This window comes from Vitis riparia, chromosome 15, assembly GCF_004353265.1.
Source record: "Vitis riparia cultivar Riparia Gloire de Montpellier isolate 1030 chromosome 15, EGFV_Vit.rip_1.0, whole genome shotgun sequence".
Classification (NCBI taxonomy): Eukaryota; Viridiplantae; Streptophyta; class Magnoliopsida; order Vitales; family Vitaceae; genus Vitis; species Vitis riparia.
In genome coordinates, this window is record NC_048445.1 from 13,796,096 (window position 1) to 13,813,409 (window position 17,314).

A 17,314-nucleotide genomic window follows, 5' to 3' on the forward strand; every position below is an offset into this window, starting at 1 on the left:
GAATCACTCACTAAAAAGCCTCCCACGATGATGGATGACTTGTTCCGGCGCGCAAGCAAATACTCAATGCTGGAAGATGATGTGCATGCAGCCACCTAGCAAATTTTGGTCGTCGGATAGACATCTAGAAGTGACGCGGAAAGAAGTTCCAAACCTCCGAACCAGCCTAAAAAGTCTGATTGAAGACAGGAGGAGCAAAGTAGCCCAGAGCTGCCGCCTCTCACTTCCCTTACTGTGTCATATGAGAAGCTCCTTCCTATGATACAAGACCTGTCCGACTTCAGGTGGCCCGAACCCATCAGAACGGACCCAGTCAAGAGAGATCATAGCAAGAAGTGTGCTTACCACAAAGAGCATGGTCATAATACAGAGTGATGCAGGAGTCTCCATTACTTGGTGGAAAGGCTCATAAAAGCAGGATATTTGAAGCAATACCTCCACTCAGAAGCCAGGGTTAGAGATACTTCCCGGAGCCGCGATTCTGGGACCTTCAGGGCCCTAATCTCCCCTAAGGCCACCATCAATTACATCCATGGAGGACCATTGGATGAGGAGTACAACTCCAAATGAAAGAGGTAGAGATTGCTGGGAGCAGCATCGGTGCGTGAGCGCGTCAATTCCATCCGGCCCGGTTTAACTAGCGGGAGCGCCTGCCCGATAGACGGGACAATCGTTTTCCCCCCAGTAGATCCCACACGAATATTACAACCACATCGTGACGCCCTCATCCTATCCCTGGGGATAGGGGACTTTGATGTGAGACGGATCCTAATTGACCCAAGTAGCTCGGCTGATCTCTTACAGGCGTCAGTAATCAAGCAGATGGGACTCGAGCTATCCGGCTTAGAAAATCCTAGGCGGATCTTGTCGGGATTCAATGGAGCGGCAACCACCTCCCTTGGAGACATTGTGCTACTAGTCTAAGCAGGCCTAGTCACTCTTAACGTACAATTTTCAGTGGTAGAAGATTTGTCCCCCTTTAACGCCATCTTAGGACGTATGTGGCTGCACTACATGAAAGTCATCCCTTCCACATACCATCAGATGGTAAGCTTTCTCACTGAGGATGGACAAATCGATCTATATGGCAGCCAGCTGGCCGCTTGTCAGTGCTATTAGATAGTGCGAGAAGTCGGATCCAGCAAAGATGGCTAGCCCATCCCCGAACCCACCAACGTGCTAAACCAATAGCAATTATTGAACCCAATGGATAAAGATCCCCCGGCGGCTGATCCTTTGCGGCCAATCCAAATCTAGGAGGAAAACACCCATCTCACACATATCAGCTCCCTTTTGACACCTAAAGAGGCCCGAGATATCCAGGACACCCTCCGACAAAGCCACGATGTCTTTGAGTGGACGCATTCCGATATGACGAGAATCCATCCTTCAGTCGCCTCCCATCGGCTTAACATCTTGCCTTCATCAAGACCCGTCCTACAAAAGGTTAGGCAGTTCCACCCGGATAGGCAAAAAATTATTCGGAACGAGGTTGACAAATTGTTGGAAGCCGGATTTATTAGAGAAGTGAAGTATCCGGATTGGCATTCGAATGTAGTGGTGGTCCCCAAAAAGGAGGGGAAATGACAAGTATGCGTCGATTATACCAACCTCAACAATGCATGCCTAAAAGACAGTTTCCTTCTGCCGCGGATAGATCAAATCGTGGACTCCATTGCCGGGCAAGGAATGCTCTCCTTCTTAGATGCTTTCTCCGGATACCACTAAATCCCTATGGCCCTTACCGACGAAGAAAAGACAACCTTTATAACTCCACATGAGCTTCATTGTTATAAAGTCATGCCATTCGGACTCAAAAATGCCGGTGCCACCTATTAGAGACTGATGACAAAGATCTTCAAACCCCTAATTGGCCACATAGTGGAGGTATACATTGATGATATAGTGGTTAAAAGTAAAACCCGAGAAGAGCATGCGCACCACTTACAAGAAGTCTTCCCCCTGCAAAGGAGGTACGACATGAAGCTGAATCCATCCAAATGCGCTTTCGGCGTGAGTGTTGGGAAATTCTTGGGGTTCATGGTCAGCCAAAGAGGGATAGAAGTCAGCCCTGACCAAATTAAGGCAGTCATGGAAACACCACCCCCTAAGAACAAAAAGGAGTTGCAACGCCTCACAGGCAAGCTCGTTGCACTAGAACGTTTCATAGCCCTATTCATTGACGAATTGCGACCTTTCTTCTTAGTATTATGGAAAACCGGCACGACTGGATGGACGGACAGCTGTCAAAGCACTTTCGAAAAAATCAAACACTACCTAACGCAACCACCCATCCTGAGTAGCCCCTTCCCCGGAGAAAAATTGTATATGTATTTGACTGTGTCAGATTGGACAATTAGCACTGTTCTGTTTCGCTGCCCTACACATAGGGAGCAGAAACCTATTTATTATGTCAGCAGAGCATTGGCCGATGCAGAAACAAGGTATTCAAAGATAAAGCAAACAACCTTAGCCTTGCGAAGTGCCGCCCAGAAACTCCGCTCCTACTTCCAAGCCCACCCAGTAGTTATACTTACCAACTAGCCCCTTCGCAACATCCTACACAAGCCGGATCTGTCCGGAAGAATGCTCCAATGGGCCATAGAATTAAGTGAGTATGGGATCGAATACCAACTGAGATTGTCCATGAAAGAGCAGGTAATGGCTGACTTTGTGGTAGAGTCCTCCCAAAAACCTGTTCGAGACGAGGAACCGCACAAAGAAGAGTGGTGGACCTTGCGGGTTGACGGGGCCTCTTGATCATCGAGATTTGGAATAGGACTTTTACTGCAATCCCCAATGGGTGAACAACTGGAGCAAACTATCCGACTGGGGTTCCCCGCATCAAACAATGAAGCAGAATACGAAGCCATCCTATCTGGACTAGATCTCGCCCTCGCACTATCTGTCTCCAAGCTCTGAGTCTACAACGATTCTCAACTCATGGTAAGACATGTGCAGGAGGAATATGGAGCCAAGGACGAACGCATGGCGCGATATCTAACAAAAGTGAGAGACACCCTGCAACGGTTGGGCGAATGGACCATAAAAAAAATCCCACGAGCTGATAACGTACGTGCTGACGCCTTGGCAAGAATAACTGCTTCCCTGCCCATCAAAGAGGCCATATTATTGCCTATATATGTGTAGACTGATCCCTCCATCACAGAAGCATCCACTTGCAATACTATTGAGGAGAGCCAAGAAGAGGGCCAGGAGTGGACGGAAGTCATAGCAGGATACCTCCGGACAGGATCTCTACCTGATGAACCCAAGCAGGCATACAAGATCCGAGTACAAGCTGCCCGTTTCGCTCTGATCGGGGAGCACCTTTACAAACGATCTTTTACATATTAGCTGAGTTACATGAAGGTGTATGCGGCAATCACCCCGGAAGACGATCTTTGGTGCATTGAGCGCACTCGCAGGGCTACTATTAGCCCACTATGAAGAGAGATGCGGCGACTTATTTCAAGAAGTGTGACAAATGCCAAAGGCATGCCCCCATACCGCATGCGCTGTCTGAAACGTTGAAGCCAATTTCCAACCCTTGGCCTTTTGCACAATGGGGGATGGACATAGTAGGACCTTTACCAACAGTGGCTGCCCAGAAGAAATTTCTGCTTGTTGCCACAAACTACTTTAGCAAATGGGTAGAAGTAGAGGCATATGCCAGCATCAAGGACAAGGATGTCACCAAATTTGTGTGGAAGAACATCATTTGCCGCTTTGGGATCCCTCAAGCAATCATAGCCGACAATGGTCCGCAGTTTGACAGCATCGCCTTCCAGAATTTTTGCTCGGAGCTTAGAATCTAGAATTTGTACTCCACACCGCATTACCCTCAAAGCAATGGGCAAGCAGAAGTGACAAATAAAACCTTGGTGATTGCCTTAAAGAAAAGGCTCGAGCAAGCCAAAGGAAAGTGGGTAGAGGAATTGCCCGGCATCCTATGGGCCTACCGAACCACGCCCGGGCAACCCACGGGAAACACTCCCTTCGCCCTTGCATACGGCATGGATGCAGTCATCCCCACAGAAATAGGCTTGCCCACTATTTGGACTGATGCACGAGAACAGAGTGATGAAAGTACGGAACTAGGAAGGAACCTAGATTGGGCAGATGAAGTGAGAGAAAACGCGTCCATTCGGATGGTCGACTACTAGTAAAGAGCGGCCACTCACTATAACCGCAAGGCACGACCCCGGGTCTTCAAGATCGGAACACTAGTCCTTAAAAAGGTTTTTGAAAACACCACTGAAAGAGGAGCCGGGAAATTCCAAGCGAATTGGGAAGGTCCTTATATTGTAACTAAGGCAAGTGAAAGTGGAGCCTATCACCTACAAAAGTTAGACGGAACCTCGTTGCTCCGTCCATGGAATGTATCTAACCTTAAACAATATTACCAATAAAGAGAAGTGAAAGGTAGAGAAAAACAAAGAAGTGTAAAGTATTTATAAAGGACTGAAAAATTGTCTTTACAAAATCCGCTGCTCGAAAAGCAGCAAAACAAAGAGAAAAAGTATAAGGAGGACTGCACACAAAGAAATCTTAGCAAGGAGGGCCTCCTGGTATCGCATCCTCATCATCAGAAGGAAGAGACGGAACATCATGCATAATGTCGTTCTTCTTCATGTAGCAACGGTAGTCGAAGAAGTACATCTCATCTACCTACCTTTGATACTTCGTCTCCAGCTCCTTCTTCTGAGCGGCGAACCCGGCCTCCATCTCCTCCCTCTGAGCAACTAGGCCTGCCTACAACTTCTCCGTCTCCTTCTTCTAAGTTGCGAGGCTAGACCGAAGTTCGTCCACCTCCTTCTTAAGCTGAGAATTCTCCTACTCCACCCCTTTGATTTGACCTTCCAGGGCCCCCTTTTCTCCTTTCAACAGGTTCACCTCAGCCCAGACAACCCTCTTCTCCTCCTCAGCCTGGCTCAGCTTCTCCGCTCCATCCGCTACGACCTTCTAAGCAGTGACCAACTCAGCCTCCACTTTCTCTAACCACGAGCGCATCTCCTCAACGCCGCCAGGATGGTGAGAGATGAAGGCGCGCATAGCCTCCGCCACTTCCAGCCGCTTGAAGAGTTGTTTGCGCATATGCATCATGTAGTGGATGCCAGCCATGACCTGCGCAGAATAACAACAAAACAAAAGCTAATGTCGTGTTAAGGAGTAACAGTTGCTAAGGAAGAAGGAAAAAGTAGCAAAGAAATGATTACCACTTCTGTAGTCTCAGGGATCGTCCACTCCTGCAGATGTTGAATACAAGACACGGAGGACTCAGGGGTGCCAAAAGGAAGTAGGGCCTTGACAAAGGCATGAGGATCACCACCCATGTTCATAGAGACCTGCTTGGTAAGCGAAAAGAAGTCAGATATCCTTGTGGAAGGAGCCTCCGCATCCGTGAAACATGGCACTTCCTTCAGCATCTCCATCATTTCCTCCCAGCTTGGAGGAACCATGGCAGCTGGACTACTCTTCTTGTCCAGAGCCTCCTCGTCAATCGCTGCCTCCGGAACCCCCTCTGTCCCACGGGTCTCCATTGCAATCAGGGCGTTGCTGTGAGTAGTTACGCTTGGTTGAGCAACGGTTACTATGCTAGGCCCTAGAACATCGAGCCGAGCCGTTGCTGCTGCATCAGATCCTACAGTGTCTGGCTGAACCACTGTAGCCGTGCTAGAACCCGCCTCGTCCAGGTGGGCCAAAGCTGACAAAGGAACTTCTATCGCCGGATCCTCCCCACCTCTCTCCGGGCAAACCCTCTTAGCTAGAAGAGGCGCAAGATCTATGGGATCGTACAACCGCTTACGATGCCTTTGCAAAAACCCGGTTCTGAGGTCGTTCATGTCTCTCACTTCCTCCGGCTCGTGCACGACTCTCAGGCCAATGAAATCCGACTGAGGCTGGAAATAGCCAAGCCCCGAACGGAAAGTCTCAAGCTGTGGGGAGCTAGAAGTATCCTCAGGCTCCGGGGCAGGGTTATTCGATCGACTGGACGCAGAGTCGGAGGATGAAGACAAAAGATCAGGAGCCGGAGACACTACCTGGAGAGCCTGCACAATGGTTTTCTTTTTCTTCTTCTTTGCAGTCGGAGGACGGACTATGGGAGAAGAGTCGTGTCCCTTCTCGCCAGACCCTTTCTCTTACAGGTGTTTTCCTCAATGTCCCCTCCTGCCTCTTCTCCTCCTGCTGGTCAAAGCACTCCTGGCGTGCCTTTGCGTCAGCCTCGCTAGCCCTTTAGTAAAAAGGTAGATTCTTCAGCACAAAGTGTTCCCCGGGCACTACAACCTTGGGTAGTCGCCTGGGGAGAATATTGAGGACGTACAGCTGAGGTTCCTGGACCACCGCCAACAGGTTCCGGGCAGAAAGAAGTGTCTGCTAGTGCCTCTTGATGGAAGTGATCTCGAACAGCCTGTTCAAACGATCGAAAGAGGCCTTCTCCACCCATTCGACTAAGCGACCCCTCTTGTGTGTACATGCGTTACCCAAAACAAAAGAGGTTAGTCATCTAATAACACTGAATCAAGAGTCAAAAACCAACATCGAACAGACACCAAGAGCTATCGTTGGGGGTAAACTCCCTTTTCGGAGGCTCCGACAGACCAGCCCAGTGACCCCTGACCAATACATGCCCTTTGGTTCCCCCCTTATTCGAATCTGGGAAGTTGGTCACCAATTGAAGGGAAGGGATATGGGCAAACAGGCTGAAGAGGTTCGTCTTCCCCTTCTTGATAGTGTAAACAAAGAGGACCTCCAACAAGGAAAGATCCAAATTGAACAGCATATTTAGGATGTTGCACCCCATCAACACTTGGACAATATTGGGATGGACATAAGTTGGAGGAATCTGAATGAAGTGGAAGAACTCTTTGAAGAGAAACGGAAGAGGAAATCGGAGCCCCGCATTGAATTGCTCCTTGGAAAAGTAAACGGTATGGTTGGCTGCTTTCTCAGTGGACATAGCATTCCCGTCCACTAGCTGAATAGAGACATTGTTCGGGATGCAGAAATGCTCACGAAACTCCCTCTCGTTCAGATTGTCAGTAGGCTTTCCCAAGTAGGTCTGCCCGGATACACTTTTTCCACTAGGCCCAACCGCACTGGACGAAGCCACATCCTTTTTCGCAAGCATGTTAAAGTGTGGGGCTGAGACAAAACCTGTATGGTGAAATGCCAACAGTCAAAATAGAGGTACCCGACCCCACAGCCCTGAGAACAAATGACCCAAAAGGCCTAAAATAGCCAAAACCCCAAGCCTAACCCCTAACTCTACCCCAAATGCGGTTCAGTCATCCGCAAATGCAACAGGGGTGCAACAAAAGCCACAATGGGCCTAAAGCAAAATCAAAACCCCCTGAAAAACCCTAAACATTACCTCTGACCCTCAATTGCAAACAAAATACCCAACAAGCCAACAAAAATCGAAGAAACAGGAAGCTTAAGATGAGGAAATAGAAATACAGAACATACCTAGTGCAAGCTTGCAATTGGAACGAAGGTCGCGATACAGTCGCCTTTGTGACAAGAATGCCGCTAACAGAAGCCCTAGAAAGCGACCCTTGGTCACGGGCGAAGATGAACAAAGAGGCAAAGGGAAAATACAGATGAGAAAAAAACGCAGAAGGAAAAATGCAATCGCGGGGGTTGGATTCCCTATTTAAGGGATGCGACTCATTGGTACTCTAAACGACCAGGCGCCCAACCATGCCACTATTGAAACGACATGCCGCCTGGAAATCCCCCTAAGAACGGCAGATCGCCATAAATACCCCCCCTTCCGCAGCACCACGTGGCATATAAACCCCAAAAAAGAAACGAAGGGTTTAAAAACATCATTTTTAACCCGCTTTTTCTGCCCGGGCAAAATTGCCAGGTTAAAAGGGGGGCATTGTAGGGACCACCCCCAAATGCCCACGTGGCAACCCCGCACAGCACCCCTCCATGGGACATGTGGCACATCAACTCTCTATTCGGATTCCCTCCGAGGGGCGTACGACACTCTCAAACCCACGATCCGGACGACCCACTCTCTTGTCTGGATATGTTGTCCGGACCAGCGTTAGCAACTTAATCAAAAGCCTTGGCTATGAAACGCGGGCCATCCTGGCCTACACTGCCAGAAGCACTTTCGACGGGACCATATTGAGTCACCTCAGACAACCTGTCACAGCCTGCATTCCGCCGCCTGTAGAGCGAAAGGACAGGAATGACGGCAAGCCATCCCCTCCACAATATTTGACAGCCGCCTGCAGGACAATGATGACTCTGCCACTACCTCAGCGCCATCATGACAAGCCAAAAAGTCTTCCCACCATTAAAGGGGACAGAGCTTCTGACACTATAAAAGAGCCTTCATGCGAGGAGAGAAGGTAAGCTTTCTTACTCAGTAAAAAGGAAAGATTGATTATCAGAGAGCAGGCTAACAAAACCATCGAAGAGTGTGTCCGGACAACCTGTCCGGACGTCTTTTGCAGGTTGATTGAGGCATGAATCATCATCAGTTGAAAGGGAGCGTCCATTTGGCTACTGCGAGGACCCCGGGTGACGCAAGGCTTTAACAGACAAGAAGATTTTATTGCTTGGAAAACAAGATTATTAAATATATCAAATATTTATTTTTCGAGTTTTTAATAAATTTTCACTCAAATTATACCACATGAATTTGGAAAAATTGTAAAAAAAAAACAAATTATTAATTAATGAAAATATTTAAGGGTTTGCCTAAAAACAAGTTTACCACATTTTATTTTTCTTATATAAAATTTTTTAACCTTATTTTTGAGCAAATATTTTTAATCATTTCTTTGTTATTATAATAATGATGATAATAATAAATATTATACAAAGAATGTAAACCACAACTAATTTTTAATAGATAAATCAAAATTAGTTCAAAACAATTATGAATATAAATGAAGAGAAGATAAAAGAAAATTCTGAAAGTTATGTTTATCGAGATAAATAGATCTTGAAAAATGTTTGAACACATTCATTTATGAAAAATTTGTTTAAAGAAGAGAGAAGTATAATTTAATTTTAGAAATAAAGAAAATTTGAGTCATTAAATGTTTATTTCTAAGTTTTCTTTAATAATATTATTATTTTTAACATTTAAATATTCAACAAGTAATTGTCCATGTAATATCATTCAAACAAAAAGTTACATCATGTGTGCACGCTTAAATACTAGAAGTGATGTAATTAAATATTTAGGCTTAATTGACACCCAAAGCCTCTACATATATATCAATGCCTTTAGGTAGTGTTAATTTGAAATCTTTTAAATCAATGTTTTTAGAATAAGATCAGTCATTGAATAAAAAAAAAAATTACTAATTCATGGTTCACAAGTTTGACCGATACATAGTCATTGAAATCTTTAAAGTGCCAATAGGGTCTAATACAGACATTATTTGAATATTATGAGTCTGAACAGATAGTATTGTGACTCCTCATATTTATTCCATATGTAGTCATCCTAGACAAAGTCCGAATCAACGGATTATTGGTCTTGTATGCTTTTTGGACATGTATAAGGCAAGCCTGTAGCTGTAAAAATGGGTTGATTTTGCAGGAAAATGAAATCAAACTCTCATGTAAATTATTGTGTTTGTGTGCCCTTGCAAAGTATTTGTGCCTATCTTTTGCACTTGTACATGCGCTTCTCTTCAGTGATTTGTTGACATTGTCAAGATCAATGTCAACACCACTACAGAAGATCATCAGTACAGGACATTAATGTACAGCCTGAATGCAACATGATCAAATAATGAATTTGAAAGAAATGGCATATATTGGTAGATCCATTTGAAGGCATAGAAATGAAGTACTTCCAATATGGGGGATGATTCTATAAATGAAAAGTTAAAATAAAGCTAGTTCTAAAGCAAAGCTAGTGAACCTTCCCACTGATGTTACTTCCAGGGAAAAGGTAGAAGCAGAACATTTCTCTTTGATCAAAATCATGTACAGAAGGAGATTGCATGAGCACCCCACCAAATATGTTATTAGAAAACACCTGAAAGCGCAGTTGGCAAACAAGAATATGAAAAAACTCATCCTGCTCTTTTGTTTTCTTATGGGTCTGTTTTGTTAATTGTAAGTGCAGTGCAAGTTGAAGTGTGAGATGGGGTTTGGTTTATGCTGATTATTGCTTGTTTGAAGTTTGTTAGGTTGATTTTAGGATCCTTTTTGTTGTAGGTAAGTCAATATGAGACTTTTAATTTTTCTCTTTTTAGATAGAAAATATAAATGTTGTTTCTAATTTCTATAAATGCTAAATATTTTTGGTATTCAATTTTTTTTTTTTTACTTTTAAAAATAAAAGATAAAAACTTATTTAATTTTATTATGTAAGTGAAGAAAAATATTTTTGATGATTTTAGTCATTTTACAACGAATGCTAGAAATTTTCAATATTTTGAGATGCCACACTACGAAAAATAAGATTATTATATGAGTGTTAATTTCTCATTTTAAAAATATGTTGACAGAATCTCATTTAATTAAAAATAAATAACTTTTTTATGACTCTCTACAACAATGTTGAAAATGATGAAGGTATTAAAAGTTGGTACTTTAATTTATATAAATATGAAAAATATGGGATGAAAAATGTGAAACAAAAGAAAACAAAATTTGGGTGGAATGCAAAGTGATAGAAGTTATGAAAATGTTTGAAAATATTTTAAGGTTATGTTTGGTTAGTAGGATAGAATATATATGTATATTAGGAAATGTAAATATATGATTTTTAATAAGATATGATGTTATTGAATATTATATTCAATGGGTTTATTATATTATGTTTATATTTAATTTGTAAATGAATAAAAATAAGATATAGTATATATTATTTTTAAATGTTTAAATTAAAAATTATATTACATTTCAATATTTTTTATATTTTACATTTAATAATATTCATAATTAAAATATTTAAACTTTATAAATTAAAATTTATTATATATATTATGATATTCAATATATAAAAATATTTTGTATATATTGAATAATAAATATATTAATATTATTTAATAATATATTTTATAAATTTTTTTAATTTTCCTTTTTTAATGAAAAAAATATTTTGCAAGATAAGTAATATATATATATAAACAATTGATAATATCGAGTTACCTTATTCCATGTTTGGTTGAATATAAGATATGATAAGTTGTGAGGTTAACTTATCTTCTTCTATCACTAACCAAACATGGGATATGATATGTTGTCCCCTCTCTTCTTTTATCTGATGTTACATTCAACCCTAAACAATAAAACAAATAATACTTAAATTCTTATTAGTCAATACATATATTTGTCTAACTTGCTATTAAAATTATCTTAAATTTTTGTCCATAAACCCACAAATGAAAATATTAATTTTAATAAAATTTGTAACTATATTTTTAAATGAAAAATTAAATCATTCAAAAATTTTAAATAAGATTTATATAATATACTTAAATTAAAAGTTTGTTTGAAATGTCTTTTCACAAAATTATTTTTGGTCAAATGAGTTGATCCAAGGATTAATGAAAATCAAGGTACTAGAATGAAGAAGATGGGTTAAATAAGTTTGTGCAAAATGGCAAAATGTTTGAGTGACAAAATGTAAATTTGGAAAATGCTAAAATTTGTACATATTAGCTTAAATGTACTAGAATCAAGGTATTAGCTTATATTGACAAAATTTGTACATATTAGCTTAAATTTAAATTTGGAAAATGCTAAAATGTAATTTCCATAGATATAGTTGTTAGCTTTACATCTCAACTAGAATTTATTCAAATCTTATGATGTGTCAAAAATTCTCAATTTCTTTAATGTTGTGACCTTTAATGAACAAATTGTCTTATGCTCCAAACGTTTGAGTGATCATTTTCAGTTTAACAAAGTTGATAATAATAATCACATAGTACCTGTGAACACTACGAAAAATACATTACTAGAAATTGATATTCATAACACATTTCCACAACCTATGTTAAACTAAATGTTACAATAAGCAAAACACATGCTACAAAGAAGCTAGCAAAGAAAGTGATTACATATGTATATGAAATATTTTGCAACAAATGTTGATCATCAATTGCAAGTTCAAACTTTGGTTTGCCAGCTGATGAACATTCATCACTTCTCTTCCATCTTAGTCCATAGAACACCCAAGCTCAAACAACTTCCTCTCTAAAAGTATATGATTTGTAAACACTCCCCTTATAAAGGAGCACATTCTTTTGACATTCAGCCCAAGAATCGTACACTCCATTCCTATGACCCACAAACACTACATAGTATGTTTGCTTGTTTGTCGTCTAATGACATAATTGTTGTTGGTTAATTTTTGATAATCAATCAACTCATAACTATTGAAAAATATAGTACGAAACGTATATAATTCACACATGTGTACCACATTGTAGGATAATAATAGTCATGATAAACTACAAAATTTAAAATATAACAAGTAATGTCCAGGATTGAAGGTCAGAGGCTTCAGATAGGTAGAACCCAACTTTAACTAAGGTAGTACCTAAGGTCCCTTAAGGGAGTACCTAAGTTACATTAAGGTGGTATCTAAGGGCTATTAAGGTAGTACTTGAAGTACATTCCGCAAAAACCCAAAGGTGAACCACTTGACTACACAAAAGAATCACATAACAGCATGGTCTAAGGGTGACAAAGGAAGGTTAGAGGCTACGGATAGGTAGAACCAAACTTTAACTAAGGTAGTACCTAAGGTTGGTTAAGGTAGTACCTAAGGTAGATTAAAGTGGTACCTTAGGGCTATCAAGGTAGTACCTAAGGTACAATCCTAAAAAAACCAAAGGTGAACCACTTGACCACACAAAAGAATCACATAATGGCATGGTCTAAGGGTCACAAAGGAAGGTCAAAGGCTTCAGATAGGTAGAACCCAACTTTAACTAAGGTAGCACCTAAGGTCGGTTAAGGTAGTTCCTAAGGTAGATTAAGGTGGTACCTAAGGGCTATGAAGATAGTACCTAAGGTACAGTCCCTAAAAAACCAAAGGTGAACCACTTGCCCACACAAAAGAATCATATAATGGCATGGTATAAGGGTCACAAAGGAAGGTTAGAGGCTTCGGATAGGTAGAACCCAACTTTAACTAAAGTAGTACCTATGGTCGGTTAAGGTAGTACCTAAGGTAGATTAAAGTGGTACCTAAGGGCTATTAAGGTAGTGCCTAAGGTACAGTCCCCAAAAAACTAAAGGTGAACCACTTGCCCACACAAAAAAATCAAATAATGGCATGGTCTAAGGGTCACAAAGGAAGGTCATAGGCTTCGGATAGGTAGAACCCAACTTTAACTAAAGTAGTACCTATGGTCGGTTAAGGTAGTACCTATGGTCGGTTAAGGTAGTACCTAAAGTAGGTTAAGGTGGTACCTAAGGGCTATTAAGGTAGTGCCTAAGGTACAATCCCCAAAAAACCAAAGGTGAACCACTTGCCCACACAAAAGAATCAAATAATGGCATGGTCTAAGGGTCACAAAAGAAGGTCTGAGGCTTTGGATAGGTAGAACCCAACTTTAACTAAGTTAGTACCTAAGGTAGATTAAGATGGTACCTAAGGGCTATTAAGGTAGTACCTTAGGTACAGTACCCAAAAAACCAAAGGTGAACCACTTGCCCACACAAAAGAATCACATAATGTCATGGTTTAAGGGTCACAAAGGAAGGTCCAAGACTTTGGATAGGTAGAACCTAACTTTAACTAAGGTAGTACCTAAGGTCCCTTAAGGTAGTACCTAAGGTAGATTAAAGTGGTACCTAAGGGCTATTAAGGTAGTACTTAAGGCACAGTCCGCAAAAAACCAAAGGTGAATCACTTGACCACACAAAAGAATCACATAAAGGCATGGTCTAAGGGTGACAAATGAAGGTCAGAGGCTTCGGATCGGTAGAACCCAATTTTAACTAAGGTAGTATCTAAGGTCGGTTAAGGTAGTACCTAAGGTAGATTAAGGTGGTACCTAAGGGCTATTAAGGTAGTACCTAAGGTACTGTCCCTAAAAAATCAAAGGTGAACCACTGGCCCACACAAAAGATAACATAATGACATGATCTAAGGGTCACAAAGGAAGGTCCAAGGCTTCGAATAGGTAAAACCCAACTTTAACTAAGGTAGTACCTAAGGTCCCTTAAGGTAGTACCTAAGGTAGAATAAGGTGGTACCTAAGGACTATTAAGGTAGCACCTAAGGTACAGTCCACAAAAAACCAAAGGCGAACCACTTGACCACATAAAAGAATCACATAATGGCATGCTCTAAGGGTGACAAAGGAAGGTTCAATGCTTTGGATAGGTACAACCCAAATTTAACTAAAGTAGTGCCTAAGGTAGCTTAAGGTAGTACCTAAGGTAGGTTAAGGTGGTACCTAAGGGCTATTAAGGTAGTACCTAAGGTACAGTCCGCAAAATAACAATGCGACTTACAACCATATATGTTGTAAGTTCCATCTTGATTCAATATGACTTGTGGGTCATATGATTATTTAGGAATAATATGGTTCCCACAACCCAACACAAAAGTTCATGTCCACAAACGACTCCAAAACGTTGATGTGCTCTATTTCAAATAAATGAACTAAAGAACAATAAATGAAAATAATTTACCTTCAGATTTCGGTTAAGGGTTAGGGCAAAATGTCACTCAATGATAGAAAGAGATATCTTGTTTACAAAGCCAATATTTTGGATTCCACCTTTCTGTTTTGGTACGCACTATGTAGTAGATTCACAATCACAAATGCACCTCTTGAAGTCGTCTTTTAACTGGACATTCTTAGGATGGAATGCTCCATTTCGTTGCACTTTTATGTGGACAAGAAAGAAACATGCAAGTTAGAGTTTTGGATTAATGGTTTTTTTCTCTCAAATAAGACAATTTTTTGGAAATTTTACATGGGTCTTGGGATTATGTGGGTGATGAAGCCGAGAGAGAGAGAGAGAGAGAAAGAGAAATGCTCTCAATTCAGAGAGAAGAAAATTTCAGATTAGGGAAATTAGAGATGGTTGTCAAGTTGGGTCATTTTTCATAGGTTTCAAATTTAGATTTTTGTTTTAAAAAATTTCACTCTCTCATTGGCATGGAGGGCTTCTTGCTGATATGGAGACAAGGTTGCAGCTGATATGGAGGCATGGAGGGGCAATCTAGGAACATAAATTGGAGTCAGCAAAGAGTGCATTAGAAAGATAATATTTTCTCCATTAACAAGGACATTTCATATTTCATTTACGTGGGTTTCCAAAACCATATATCTTCCTAATAGCAACCTGCAAACAGAACTTTCCCTTAAAAAAATGATCCAATTTTAAATTAATGACTTTCATTTATTTTCATGATATTAATATTAAACCTCAATAAATATCTCCTACTTTAAGTCATTTGATATTATATATATACATATCTTATAACAACCTCCCATGAAATTTGATACTAAACTGGCCTTTCATCTTAGGTAATGAACTTATCTGATTTACCCTATAATTTTCTTATCATCAAGTTTTTTTATTTTTTTATTTATCATATATTGGTTTTAACTTATCTATGTTTTTATTTTCATATTTCAGAGATCAAAAACGATGACCAATTATGGTTGAAGAAATAATTTCCCGCTCATTTTAAACATATCAAGGTATTTATTTGTTGATAATATCTTTTTTTATTATTATTATGCACTAACAAACAAAATGTTAGTTTTCATTTTTTATTTTTTTATTATTTTGGATAATTCATCTATTGTCTGTTAGTATAATTAGATTAGTTTTTAAATAGGATATTTTTAAAAATTCATAAATTACCTTAACAAGATTACTTATACATGTGCATAGATATTTTTATTAAACTATAATTTTTTAAAAAAAAATTCAAATTGCATTACAATTTTTCAAAATTTAATAAAAATTTTACAATGATAGTATTATCTTTCATAATATTTTCACAATGTTGACTTCTATATATATTAAAACATAATTTTAAATTTAACAATTGTTAGAACTTGAGAATATTCAAGTTCATAAGCTGCAACAAAGTATGTGTCTACACCAACTAAACTAAATTGTGTTCCCTCTGTTATTTACAACGTTGTGTGGTGTAAGAAATTTGCAGTGGTGAGGCTACGTTTGAAAGCAATTTTAACAATAGGAAATAAAGGATAGTTTCTATAATTCTTAAAAATATAAAATAATATGTTTTTTTATTATATATTTTTATTTTTATTTAATTTTTAAAGATTATTCCACGAAAATTATTATACACTTATAATTAAAAATCAAACACTTTAGAAAACAACGTGGGCATGAATAGCCACATATCTATGTATGAAACAACATTTAAAGAACCCAATACAAAATAATTCGATAAAAGAATTCGATGAAACGGTAAATATTTAATGAAATTACCTTTTATCAGTAAAATAACATATAATTTAAATAATTTTTTCATGCGATGACCCAAAAAAAAAAATACATATTTTATAAATCATTTGTCAAAGAATTTTACAATAACTAACTTATCTATTTCACGGCTTGTCATTTTCAACTTATTTATTTCATTGTTTATTATTTTCTTGCTTTTATATTTTTTTACTATTTGTTGCTTTTTACCTTATCTACGTTTTTATTTTCAGAATCCAAGGGATAGAAAATCATAAAAAATATTTGATAACGAATAATGTTAGAATTCTTATTATATTGTTATCTTTTAGTTTATCTACTTAACAGTGTCGCCATGTTATCTATGTTCAACAACATTTATGATTTACATATTGATTATGAAATTTCTTATTATAAGAAATCTCATGTATTTCCCTTATTTTATTTTATTTCAACTGCATTCCCTTTTCTTATTTTTTAAGTACATTAACTTTGTGATATGTTTGCCATTTGAGTACCACTATCTAGTGTTCAGTGTTGCAAAAAAAAGGACACTACTCCTTCACTTTATCTATTTATCTTCTTGAAGTGTTTGGACTTTTTGGTATCATACAAAATATATGTTCATTTCTACATATATTTTGTTTTAATTCTTAATCTTAAATTTTTTTTTGTCATATTTATTCACACTAATGAAAATATATTTTACAATCATAACTCCACATCCATAACTCATTTTTTTATTGTTAAAATTTTTTAGTCATCTCCTGTATCATCTACAATAATTTTTAAATATGGAGGTTTAGCAAATAAAATTATTATTTAAGATTAATAAAAATGAATATTAATTAAAATTAATAAAGGTAAATATGTTAATTTGATTATGTAAAATAAATTTTAAGTTAACTTT